This window comes from Trichosurus vulpecula, chromosome 7, assembly GCF_011100635.1.
Source record: "Trichosurus vulpecula isolate mTriVul1 chromosome 7, mTriVul1.pri, whole genome shotgun sequence".
Taxonomy (NCBI): Eukaryota; Metazoa; Chordata; class Mammalia; order Diprotodontia; family Phalangeridae; genus Trichosurus; species Trichosurus vulpecula.
This window is the reverse complement of record NC_050579.1, coordinates 266,729,350-266,743,544: the sequence shown is the minus strand read 5'-3', so window position 1 is coordinate 266,743,544 and position 14,195 is coordinate 266,729,350. Positions and strand designations below refer to the sequence as shown.

General features: G+C 41.5%; 1 pseudogene; it reads left to right on the top strand.

Moving 5' to 3' along the window:
- Window positions 1–11,407: 11,407 nt before the first annotated feature.
- Window positions 11,408–12,080, top strand: LOC118857984 (annotated as a pseudogene).
- Window positions 12,081–14,195: the final 2,115 nt, after the last annotated feature.

The window sequence follows — 14,195 nt, the reverse complement described above, 5'->3', positions numbered from 1 at the left end:
AACAGCCTTGGGAGGTAGGTGCGGTTATCCTTATTTTACATCTGAGGAAACTGAGGCAAACAAAGTTCAAGTGACTTGGCTGAGGTTACACAGCTTTCTCTAGAATATGAGGCTGGACTTGAACTCAGGTTTTCCTGATTCAAATATATTCAGAGTAGTTAATTTAAGGTAGTTTTGGAGGTATTAGCAGATGGGGAAGGGATTGTGAAGAAGATGATACTTGAGCTGCAACTAAAGAAAGAGAGGGACAATATGAAGTAAGGTCAAAGGGTACTTCAAGCCAGGAGTTGGGAAACAGAGTGCTCTGTGTGAGAAACAGAGAAAAGGACTAGATGGAAGTTTGTGGGAGAAGGAGTAATGTCTCTCCTCCTGGGACATTTCCAGAAAGGCAGTTTGGGGCCAGGGCTTTAAAAGCAAAATAGAGAAGTTCATATTTTATCCTGGAGTCAATAGGGAGCCACTGGAGTTTATTGAGAAGAGTCACATGCTCAGATCTGTGCTTAAGGAAAGTTACTTTGGCAGTCATATGTAGGATGGGCTAAAGGAGCGAGAGATTGATTAGGAAATTATGATAATAATCTAGGTGAGAGGTAGGGTGAGTGAACCAAGCTCTGTGAGTGGACACAAGGGGTCAGATGGGAGAGATGTCGTAAAAATTGAAAGAGTAAGGGTTAGAGACTGATTAGATATGTGGGGTGAGGGAGAGTGAAGGAATTGAGGATAGTGCCAAAGTGACGAACCTGGGAAACTAGAAGGATGTTGGTGCCTTTAACAGACATAGGGAAGCTTGGAAGAGGGGAGGGTTTAGAGGGAAAAGCTAACGAGTTCAGTTTTAGGCATGGTAAATTTAAGCTATCTTCGGGATATTTATTTTGAAATGTCTAAGAGGCAATGGTGATTCAGGACTGAAATTCAGGGGAGAATGGAGCTGGACATAGATATCTGGGAGTGATTTCCATAGAAAATACAATTAACTGCATGGTTGCTGTTAAGCTTGCCAAGAGAAATTAGAGAGAGAGAAGAAAAGAGAGACTACGACAGAGTTTTGGGGAGCACTCCCGTTTAGAGGATGTGATATGGATGATGAGCCTGTAAAGGACACCGAGAAAGGCTGTTTAGATAGGAAGAAGGTGGACCAGGAGAGAGTAGAGTCACAAAAACTCGGGGAGAAAAGAATATCAAGAAGGAGAGGGCAAAAAATGTGTTAAATGTAGTAGATGCAGTGGAGGGTGGGGGGAAAGATTAGGACCCCAAAAAGACCATCCGATTTAGCCATTAAGAGATCATTGGTAACTTCGAAGACAGCAGTTTCAGTTGAGTGATGAGATCACAAGCACAGATTGTGAAAAGTGAGAAGAGAGGAGATGGTGGCAGTGAATATAGATAGCTTTCTTAAGGAGTTAGGAGGAGACATATCAGATGATAGAGTGTGGGAATGGTAAGGTCTCAGGGAAGGATCTATCTTACTGCTCAGTGAGAGTGAAATCAGAGCTAAGTGTGAAACACTATTATACAATTACACATCCCTACTTTCCCTAGGCAACCCTGGAGACTCAGAGCTAGGCTCTCAACAATCCAAATGATTACCACCAGGGGACTCACTTGGCATTGTCACATTCTGGAGAAGTCTCAAGTCTCATTTAACTAAAGACCAGAGGATGAAGAAAGAGGCTATATCGCTGTCACCACCTGGGATTCCAACAAGCAGGCCACAGAAGAAAAGGGAGTTGCAGTTTACTCTATCCCCCAACTGAGGTCTCCCTCAATGGCAGTGTTGTTCTTATTCAGTTGTTTCATCTGTGGCCGACTCTTTGAGACCCCATTTGGGGTTTTCTTGGCATTGGCAAAGATACTGGAGTGGTTTGCTGTTTCCTTCTCTGGCTCATTTTACAGATGAGGAAACTGGGGCACACAAGGTTAAGTGACTTGCTGAAGGTCAGACCACTAGTAACTGTCTGAGGCCAGACTCCAGGCCTGACACTTTATCTACTGGGTTATCTAGCCATACCATAACGGACATGTTAGCCCTTGTATTTGTACCTCTATGAAGGAAATTTGGCAGGGGGTTGTTTGTTTTTTAATTTAAAGCTTTGCTGGGTAGAGATTATAAATATACCAACTAGATGCTCTGGTAGGGTTGGAGTCCTAGAAATTCTGGCTAGTAGTTCCAACTAATTCCAACTAACCACCAAGAAACAAAGATGTAACTCAGCTTTCTGATATGGGGTTTGGCAAGAAGCATGGAAAAAAAAATTAGGTTTAGACTAACACCTCATACCTTATACCAAGATAAGCTCTAAATGGATTAGCGTTCCTAGAAATGAATAGAAATAAAAGGTCATATCATACACACATTAGAGAGAATATGGGAAAATTACCTATCAGATCTATAGATGGAAGAAAAAGTTCATGACCCAACAAGGGATAGAGAGGATGCAGAAAGTAAAACAGATAATTTTGATTAGATAAAATTTTAAAACTTTTGCACAAATAAATTCCATAAAGCTAAGATTAAGTGGGAAACAACAGGGGAAAATCTTTACAGCAAGTTTCTCTGATAAAGGTATTATTTCCAAGGTATGTAAGGAACTGTTTCAAATTTATAATAATAATAACCATTCCTCAATTGATAAATGATCTAAGGATGTGAATAGACAATTGACAAGGAAGAAGGATATTTATAGCTGTTGGAAAAAATGCTCCAACTTACTACCACCTGTGAGATTCCACCTCACAACCACCAAATTGGCAAAGATGGCAAAAAAAGGAAAATGATAAATATTGGAGAAGTTGTAAGAAAATAGCCACAATGATGCACTGTTGCATCTGTGAGTGAGTATAACCATTGGAAAACACTTGGGAATTATACCTCAAAAAGTTACTGAATAGTACATGCCCTTTGATCCACTTACAGTGTTGCCAGGCCTAGATCCAAAAAAGGTCAAAGAGGTAGAAAAAAGTCCTATATATACTAAAGTATTTCTTGAAGTCCTTTTTGTGGTGGCAAAAAATGGAATACTAAAGGGATGCCCATCAACTGAGGAAAAGCTGAATAAGTTATGGTAAATGAATGTGATAGAATATTATTGTGCTTTAAGAAATGAGGAAATAGCTATTTATTTTTAAAACTTTTAATTAATTAATTTTAAGTTTTCAACATTCACTTCCATAAGATTTTGAGTTCTAAATTTTCTCCCCTTTCCTCTCCTCCCCCTTCCCCAAGACAGCATCAATCCGAAATAGGCTTTGCATATACATTCATATTAAACATATTTTCACATTTGTTATGTTGTGAAGGAGAACCAATGGGCAGAACCATGAGAAAGAAGAAACAAAACAGAAAAAGAGACAAAATAGTATACTTTGATCTCCATTCTGACTCCATAGTTCTTTTTCTGGATGTGGATAGCATTTTCTATCATGAGTCTTTTCGAGTTGTCTTTTGCTGAGGAGAGCTGTTTATCAAAGTTAGTCATTGCACAATGTTGCTTTTACTGTGTGCAATGTTCTCCTGGTTCTGCTCACTTCACTCGGCCTCAGATCATGTAAGTCTTTCCAGGTTTTTCTGAAATCTGTTGCTCATCATTTCTTATGGAACAATAGTATTCCATTACATTCATATACCACAACTTGTTCAGTCATTCCCCAATTGATGAGCATCCTCTCAATTTCCAATTCTTGGCCACCACCAAAAAGAGCTGCTATAAATATTTTTGTACAGCAAGGACTGACCTGTGGTTAGAGCATTCCAAGCTTGCATTGGTCTGATCAGCCACAGTCAGACACATTGAAACTTGACTCTAGCATAGTGATGCCATTTTGGTCCTCTTTGAGAGGACCTTGCTCAATCAAGCTTTCTAAGGAGGTACACTCAATTTTTCTTTTTCTGTGGAAACCTAACTTTTGCTAATCTCTCACAATAATAATATTCATAAAATATTTTTATTTTATAAAATATAAAATAATAAACAATAAACAAAAAGCTACACACACATACATATACACATACACACATACATATGTGTATGTGTGTCCATGCTCTGAGATGATTATCCCAACTCCCACTTGTAATAGTCAGGCCCTAGAGCAGGGCTACAACATCTACTCAGGGCTCTAAGGTTGGCCCGAGGTTCTAGGGGATCATTTGTCTAATGCCACAGCTTCATATCCAGTTGATATCAACTAGTCAGTTTGCCTTAATTAGATTATAGAAAATAGTATGTACTGAGGTTATATGATAAGGATAGTTGGGATCAAACATTCCCCCAAACATCAAGGGAAGAGAAAGGAAATAATTATTTATATAGTACCTACTATGTGTCAGATACTGTTTTAAGTGCTTTAAAAATATTATCTCATTTGACAATATTATCTCACAATAGCCCTAAATACCAGTTTCCCCCATCTATATCTGTGAAAGATATCTCTTTCTCTTCCCCTCTAATTTTTTTTTTATGACATGACTTTTTATATCTAGGTCCCTATCCATTGAGAACTTTTTGTGCCATATGCTGTCAGGTGTTTGTCTAAACTTAGTTTCTGCCAGACTGCTTTCCAGTTTTCCCAGCGGTTTTTGTTGAATAGGGGGTCCTTGCCCCGGGAATAGGAGTTATGGGGTTTATTAGACATTCACAATCTGCCCCACTCACACCCAGGGCTGGGTGTGAGCTAATGATCCTAGTATCCAGAAAACAAGGTCTGGATCCCTGTAGCTTCTAGCTATCAACTCTCTGAGTGAATCTTCCTCCAGGGATATCACTCCTGTTAGGGATTAGTCATTATCCCTAAGAGGAGAAAAATGTCATCAACTCTATAATTAAATCATAGGGACATTGTTGAGCTGGGACTATTGCTTCAATAACTACCATGTGCTTATCTAAATATTATTTAGATCCTGTTAGAAATCATGACCAGGGGTCATGACCTTTGGGTTAGGATTTAGGACACGCAGTAAGGCCTGAGTGCAAGGAGGAGAATCCTGGGTCTGAACTATTAGATCCCAAAGCCTCAGAGACAATCAGTTTCAAGACTGAAGGCAACCTGCAGGCCAGTCTTGAACCTAACACAGAGAAACACTGGGACAAGTTGCAGACAGATGTCAAGTCCTGAAGTAAACCAAAGCCATGAGTTGAGGAATAAAGCATCTTTAGTTGAGATAACAGAATAGCAAACCTACCACGTTGGGGGATGTCCCTTGAGTGCAGAGCACAATGGATTTCCCAACCCAAAGACCCGTGCAAAGTTTCTTATGCCTTTAGGAGGGAGGGAAGAGGTAGAATGAGATACCAAGGCTTGGTCATGAGATGCTGGCCACTCTTAGCAAGCTGAGCAAATAAAACCACTTCATTTGGGCTTGCCCTTCATGCCATGAATCCCAACAAAAGACATAAGACATTCAGGGGCTGCTGTCGGGCTCAAGCTGGCTTTGTTTCCAAGGAAAGATTCTAGAACAGGGACTTAAGGTGTGTCTCATCTCAACCTAATCACTGTCTTAAGGGTGCCAATGCAAGGACATTTCTGGAATTCTAACATGGATAGAATGATTAAGGGATGGTGTCAGTTAATATTACATTTGGCATTAACGCTGTCACAGGGTATGCAAGCTTTTAGTGCCAGGAATTCCTTATGGAATTAAAGGGGGGGGCACTAAGCACGGATCTCAGCAGGAAATCCTAGTGTCTAGGTCCAATATTCCCCAGCCCCTGGAAGAAAAATGGAAATAAGGAAGGTGGGTGTGAGTAGAACCTCCCAGTAGAAGGGTCTGATTCCTCAGGCCCTAGAAATAGAATGAGAGTACTAAGGAGTGGTCCAATCAATTTCCTGTGCCTGGCCCAAGGAAACTGGTAGCCAGCTTGATGTTTGAAGAATCCTGGGGTTAAGGAAGATGCTATATCCTTCTTAAGTACAATAAGCAAAATGTCCAATATAAAGTTAGAGAAATAAAATGTAAATTTTTAGTTATTGCTAATTGAGATAAAAGAAAAATGAGGTGGGAGAACTTAAAGGAAAAAAAAAGTTCCTCATTTACTTTGAGTCTGTAAAAGAATTCGGTCAGATTGAGATGACCAAGTGAGAGGACAGGAGTCTTTGCCTCCCATTTCCTTCTCCCCGCAAAGAGAAAGAGAGACAGACAGAGACAGAGACAGAGTGACAAAGAGAGACAGAGAAAGACCAAGAGCATGAGTACATGGAAAAGCTGTAAGTCCAGCCATGGAGCTGAAAGAGAATGTTGAGCTGATTATCTTGTTAGAAGTGTTGTGTGTTTTCACAAGTGTTGTGTGATCTTACAAGCATTTGTAAATTCATCCCTAATAATATTGGAGTTGGGGGCGGGGAGGATTTAAGTGATAGACTTAGCAAAACATTTTAATTCAGATTTTAATCAAATTTTAGTTCTCTCCCTCTCCCATCACCTTGCCAGCTGGAACAAGGAGGGGGAAGACTATTCAAATTCTTATATTTAAGAAAGGACCATATTGATACATCAAGGTGAGGATATGCCTATACATAGGAAATCACGAATCAAACATGATCTCTTAAAATATACTTTTGATGTTTTGTTTTGAGTTATTATGGGAAAGAAATTGGGCTTTGGTAGGGTTATTTAATAGACAATTAATGTTTTTCTCTAAGGTAGATTTTCTGGATGAATACATTAGACTGAGTATCAACATATTGAATAATTCAAATACTTGAATCTAATTTGAATACTTGTCACTTTTGTAACTTTTTCGAGAAGCCTTACTCTGTAGGTTTTACATCTATTCCCCCCTCCCTTCTCTTACCAGCCAACATGGCGGCTTCTTCAAGGTGAACGTCAGATCTCCAAAGGCACTCGGCAGGGTTCCCACTCTGTAATAATAGCTACCTTCCAGAGTTGCTGAATGTGTGCCAAAACTAAGCAGTGTAAATAATCAATTCAGAAAGAATGTCCACAAACTCAGTCACTTGACTGTGGCCCATCAGTGCTCCTCACCACCCCAAGCCTTCAAATCTGGATAGAAAAGTGAGACTTCATTGTTAAACTACAACAGAAAGCCTAGTGGCTTTTTCTGTATATAAGCAGGTATTACCCAGATTCTGAAAATTAGTCCCTTAACCCAGAAAAGTCAGGTTTATTCTTTTTTTTTTTAGTTTATTTTTTATTTTTGGTTTACAACACTCAGTTCCACAAGTTTTTGAGCTTCAAATTTTCTCCCCCTCCTTCTCTTCCTCCCTCCCCCCCACAAGATGGCATGGAATCGGATATATGTTCTACATATACCTTCACATTAAACTTATTTACACAATAGTGAAGTTGTAAAGAAGAATTATAACCAATAGAATGAATCATGAGAAAGAAGAAACAGGAAAAAAAAGAGCAAATAGTTTGCCTCAGCCTGCGTTCAGACTCCACAGTTCTTTCTCTGGATGTAGCTAGCTTTTTCCATCATGAGTCTTTTGGAGCTGTCTTTGAACCTTGTATTGCTGAGAAGAGCCAAGTCTATCAGTTAGCCATCACAGATACTGTGTGTCTGTAATCGTTTATAATGTTCTCCTGGTTCTGCTCCCCTCACTCAGCATCAGATCACGTAGGTCTTTCCAGGTTATTATAAAGTCCGTCTGTTCCTCATTTCTTATAGCACAATAGTATTCCATTACATTCATATACCACAACTTGTTTAGCCATTCTCCAATTGATGGGCAACCCCTCGATTTCCAATTCTTTGCCACCACAAAAAGAGCTGCTACAAATATTTTTGTACATACGGGTCTAATCAGGCTTACTGTTGTTTTGTTTTTTAATTTTTAATTTTTAGTTTACAACAGTTCCACAAGTTTTTGAGTTCCAAATTTCTCTCCCTCCCTCTCCTCCTGCGTCCCCCCACAAGACAACATGTAATCCAATATCGGTTCTACATATACTTTGCATTAAACTTATTTACACAACAGTCAAGTTGTGGAGAAGAATTATGACCAATGGAATGAATCATGAGAAAGAAGAAACAAAACCAAAAAAGAAGAGGAAAAAAAGAGAGAGCAAATACTTTTCCTCAATCTGCATTCAGACTCCAGAAGTCTTCCTCTGGATGTAGACAGCTCTTTCCATGATGATCCTTTGCAACGGTCTTTGAACCTTGTATTGCTGAGAAGAGCCAAGTCATCACAGAAGCAATGTGTCCGTGGTTGTGTACAACATTCTCCTGGTTCTGCTCATAGGTTTATTCTTAAGGGAATTCTTATTCAGGGATGGGTTAGACTAGATGGCCTCTGAGGTCCCTTTCAGTTCTGAGATCCTGTGATTCTGTGAACTGAGCAATAAAGTATTCATGGATGGTATAGTTAGAGGAGAATTTTGAAATCATCTAATTCCCTTATTGTAGAGGCAGCTTGTGGCACGGTGGATAGAGTGCTAAGTCTGGACTCAGGAAGGCCTGAGTTTAAATCCAGCCTTCAACACTTACTACCTATATGACCCTAGGCAAGTAATTTGGCCTCATTTCCTCACATGTAAAATGGGGATAATAGCAGTTATTGTGACGATCAAATGAGATAATATTTATTAGCACAGTGCCTGGCACATAATAGGTGCTTAATAAATGTTTCTTCTCTCTCTCCATCTCCCTACTCTGCCAGCCCCCAGGCAGAAACTTGAACAGGTACAAATATCCTCTATAGGTCTTCAGCTACGTATGACTCATCTCTGGATTAAATCCCCATCCCCACCCCCACCCCACCCCACCCTACTCCCACACCCACCCCATTGGTGGCTAACCCAGAAGACGGGTATCACACCTGGTAGAAGATGCAGTTTTTAGCTGGCGGGAGGTAGCTTTTGATGCAAACTATGAATTTAGTCAGAGGGTGGAGGAATACAGCTTCTTGCTTATCCCCAGCATAATGACTAGGGCAGGGCTATTTGGGCGCCACACCCCATGTGTAATGCGGACTCAGCTAGCCAGGCTTGTACCAGAGGGAACTACCTGCCTTGCTCCTCCTTTGGAATTTCATTTCCTCTAGCACAGACTTGGTCAACCTCAAAAGGTTTTGAAATGCCTTTGAGTACAAGTAACAAGGCATCTCTCAGATCAGTTACAATTGTAGCAGTAGAAGATGGAGTGGTCTTAGTACAAGGTGTAGTGGAATTTAGCAAGGGGTAACCCAAGGGGACTGTTACTCACCAATCTGAGTTCTTGAGGTCAGGGTTGGATAATAGCAGTAAAGAGTCAATTAAGAGTAAAGCAAGTAGCCATTTATTTTGACTGGCCAGCTGGCCACGGCAGACATCAAGATGAACAGCATCTACCCTGAGCCTGACTTGAGAGTTTTTTGGTGTATAAATTTTTAGGGCAGCATTCATAGGCTAAACATTATTCAAAGTAACATGTGAAGAAAGAAAAGAAAGATGGCTATTCATAAAACAGGTTGTTATGCAAAAAGAAAAATGTATATTCCTACTTACATAAGATAGATTAGGAGTTATCTGAGTAGAGCTGTTCTCACTAAATCAAAGAAATTTGCCTTTTGGGCTAGACAGGAAGGAGAGCTTTCCCAGGATGCTGGAATCTTCTACCTTCAGCAGCTAAGTCTTTTTTGTCTACCCACAAGAGGCAAAAGGAGATCCTGAAAGACACTAGCTGGTATTCAGTTCACTAGGGGTCACTTAGAGAAAAATGGCGGATATAGAACAGGATGGAATCAGTCTGCCTTAAAGCAGGGCTGTTTCTAAGAAGCTAAACAAACATGTTGGGGAAGTTCATGGTGTAGTACTACTGGGGTTGGTAAGTCAAGGAGGCTCACTGGAGGCCAGTAGCCTCAGAAAACTGGCTGAAGTCAGTCTCATTTGGAGAGAGTAATTTTGTCACATTCTCCAACAAAGGAAAGCAGTGATATCAAAGAGGGAGAAAGACCATGCTTGGTGTTTGCCTGGGTGATGCCAGTGCAGAAGTGAGATGAGCAACCTTACAAATACTATGTGCTGAAAAGGCCTTCCAACTGATTTTACTTAATAGGGAGAAGTTAACCAGATTTGGTTCTGTCTAGGGTTTTTTTTTTTAAAGCCTTTCCTATGTGGGAATAAACTACTTGTTCCAAATCTGATTCAAATTTGTACATTACCCTTTTCATTGCCAACCCCTTTCCTCTCCCCCTTCAAGGAAAGTCCCAGACTTCAAAATCATAACCATTTCTATAATTAGCAAATCTGTAAGTAGCATCACCCTCCAGAGTAGCCAGGGTCAGGGTAAAGAGCCAACGAACGGGAGAATTGTGAAGTCTGCTTCCCCTGGTAAGAAGTTAGGTAACCTGAGGTCAATGAATGCAAGGCAAAGTGCAATGGCTGGGTTTGGTACAGGTTGCCAACCCCTGTGGCGTCGACTGAGTCATGCCTACTTTGCCACTGTACCAGAGAATAAACAGAGAATGATAGTCAACAATGAGAAATATATGCAGCTTCTATTGGACCTTTGACTTGTTGGTGTGGGTATTCCCTCCATCAGCACAGATTATGTCTTCTACCCACTCATTAAGTGGTCCCAGAGTTGCTATTGCCAAAATATCCATCACCATGGGACCACACTGGTGATGGGCTTCTTTGAATTTAGCTAGGTTGATCAAAAGATATTCAGTCCATCACTTAGGTCTGTCCAAGAAATCTTTCCAGCTCAGTAGAACTTGTCAGATCTTTAAGGTCCTGGAGTCTCTCCATACCATAATGAGAGACAAGGGTAGGATTTTAAGGAGGATTTGTCATATATTCCCAATGAATTCCTCTTAGTTAAGTGGTTTACGTGCCTATTCCTGAATTTTTCTGAAAGGGGAAACCCAGCTCCAGAGAGAGCTGGGAAGTGTTCTGGGCAGAATGGCTCCTTGCTGATTCTTTCTTCAATTCATCCCCTAAATTGTCTCCTGTACTGATGTCAAGGCTGGAGGGGCTCTAGATTTGGGGGAAATAGGTCAATCCTAGGGCCGAGGAAGTTGCTGATCTCCTGCTGAGCCAGCTTTCATATCTGCTGTGATTCCTTCTCCGGTGGAGCCAGTGATGATGGCAGGTGATGCATATGTTACTAAAGTAATTTATCAGGGGTCAGTAGCAGTTTTCATGGAGGAGGAGGAACCTGGTAGATTCAGAGCTCGATTTTTCTTGATCTGTCCTGGTAGGTTTCTGACATATGAGCTTTCTCTGTCACCTTCCCAGAATATGTATACTATAGACTTCCCCTCTCATCATCACCTTCGGTTTCTAACAGAGAGTATAAATATATGGAAAATGTGAATTTCCCATGAGGAGATTTTTTTTTTCCTAAGAAAAAGAGGAGGTTCAGTTGGCTCCAGGCAGCGGCGGCGAAGGAGCGACGACCTCCTCTCCTGTGGCCTTCGTTTCCTCCCTCACCCTCCCTCCCTCGCTCCTTCGCTCCTTTCCGGAGCCATGGCCTCTGGGATAGTGGTCTCGGACGGGGTGATCAAGGTATTCAACGACATGAAGGTTCGCAAGTCCTTGACACCGGAGGGGGTGAAGAAGCGCAAGAAAGCCGTGTTGTTCTGCCTGAGCGAGGATAAGAACATCGTGCTGGAGGAAAGCAAGGAGGTCCTCGTGGTGGACGTGGGGCAGACCGTGGATGCCTCCTACACCACCTTTGTCAAGATGCTGCCGGCCAAGGACTAACGCTATGCCCTCTATGATGCTACCTTCGAGATCAAGGACAGCAAGAAGGAGGACCTGGTGTTCATCTTCTGGGACCCGGAGTGGGCCCCTCTCAAGAGCAAAACGATCTATGCGAGCTCCAAGGACGCCACCAAGAAGGCACTGACAGGAATTAAACACGAATTACAAGCCAACTGTTCTGAGGCAGTGAAGGACCGCTGTACCCTGGCGGAGAAACGGGGGGGGCAATGTTGCGATTTCCCTGGAGGGGAAGCCCCCCTGTTGGGGCTGCCCAAGCCCAGTGAGGGAGCAGGCTGCCTCCTTCCTGCCAGACCCGAGGAGCTGCGGGGATCCTACAGAAGCAGGGCCATCCCTTCACCCATTTGCCAAACCGCCCCCGACCCCTGACCTCCCCCACTTCACCTCGATGGCTCCGGCCTTCCCAAACAGCCTTTGATGTCCTCACTCCTCTTGAGTTGTAGCAGACCGAGGCACTCCCAGGTGCCCAGGTGTTGTGGAGACCCCCTCCCCGACACAGCCGGCTCCCCTCTCACCCTCCCCCAATTAACTCACGTGGCCAGTAAAAGGAAAGTTCGATTTAAAAAAAGACAAATAAAGAAAAGGTGGGGGGGGGGGAACAAAAGTAAGAAAAAAAGGAAAATTTGGGGAAATTGACAAGAACAGTCAGATGCTTCAAAATAAATGCATGAGAGACTAAGATGGGCAAAATATAAATCTGTTCAAAAAAACGGACTAGTACCTCTCTGTTACTTCCAGGATCAAATCTTCTGGATTTTAAATTTGTTCATAGATTGGCCCCTCCCAACTTTTCAGTCTTCTTACATCTTACTCCCCACCACATAATCTCCCTGCTAATGACACTGGGCTCCTTCTAGTTCGTAATACTTCATCTCCCAATTCTGAGAGGTTTCACTTTCTGTGCCCAGTGACTAGAATGTTGTCCCTCCTCAACTCTGCCTCCCAGCCTCCTTGGCTTCCTTCAGTATTCAGCTAAAATTCCAGCAGTTACAAGAAGCCTTTCTCAGTCTTGCTTAACCTTAGTGCCTTTCCTCTGAGACTATCTCCAATATACCCTTTACGTATATATCTCATTTGTATGTAGCTGTTTGCATATTGTCTCCTACATTAGACAGTGAACGCCTTGATAGCAGGGAATGGCTTTTTGCCTTTCTTTTTATATCACCCAAGAAAGGTTTACATAGTGACTGGTGAATAGCAAGAACAGACTTGACTCTGCACAGGAGGGCATAGTATTAGAGGATCCTTCCCAACACAAAACATACAATTTGAAAGGTTCTTGTCCTTACCGGGGAAACCCTGGAGACTTTGTATATGGCTTATTTTACTCCTTTCAAAAGGCCCTTGATTCTCCTTAGGCAAGTAAGCTAACAATGGTATTAAACACAACAGTTTTCATTTAGCATGACAAAAATACAGGGAGGGCATACACGTAAGAATGTAGACAATCAAGAGAATTCTCCTCTCTGATCTTCTCCAGGATACATTTGGTCATTTTTAAACTTATAGGACCACCAATTTTGTGTCACACTACAAGTTTGTCCGTGTGTGTGTGTGTGTGTGTGTGTGTGTGTGTGTGAATGTCTCCATGCTTACATGTGTGCCTGTACCTGTGTTCATATTCGAATGATATAACAGTACCCTAGACTTTCATAGGAAGGAAATTAGAAACACTGAATACAATCTTTTTAACCAGGACCAGGAATGCTAAAGGTGATCCTAGAGTTCTAGAATCATAGTATATTCCAACTGAAAGAGACTTTAGAAACCATGTAGTGCAACACTCATTTTATTTTTATTTATTATTATTTATTAAAGGCAGCTAGGTGGTACAGTAGATAGGTCATTGGACTTGGAGTGAGCAAGATCTGAATTCAAATCCAGCTTTACACACTAGTTGGGTAACCCTGGGGAAGTCATTTAACCTCCATCTTCCTCAATTTTCTCAGCTGTAAAATGGGGATGATAATAGGATCTACCTCCCAGAGTTGCAAGAATAAAATTAGATAGTATTTGTAAAGCGCTTAAAGGACTATATAAATGCTAGCTACTATTGTTTTAAATTAAAAACAAGTTTTATTTGGTGTCTTCTATTTTTAACATCACAGTAATTTCTGGAAACATCCCCTTCTCCCTCCAAACTGAATTCTATCTTGTAATGAAGAAAAATAATCAAGTGAAAACACTCGATAAAATAAATATATCTGACAATGTATACTATATGTATATGTATATATACACACAATGTATACATTATTCTGCCTTCTGCACTGGTAGACACTCCTGTCCTCTCCAATTTGAAGCAGGAGGAACATCTGCTTCACCACCTGTTCTCTCAGATCATCACTTCCAAGCCCCTTTTTTACAAAGGGAATAGACTTGTTCTCCTTGATTCCAGAAGGCAGAACTAGGAACAATGCGTGAACATTACAGAGAAGCAGATTGAAATTCTGATGTAAGAGAAAACTTCCTGACACGGAACGCTATCTAAAAGTGACGAGGACTAGCTCAGGAGGTAGTGGTCTCCTCTTCA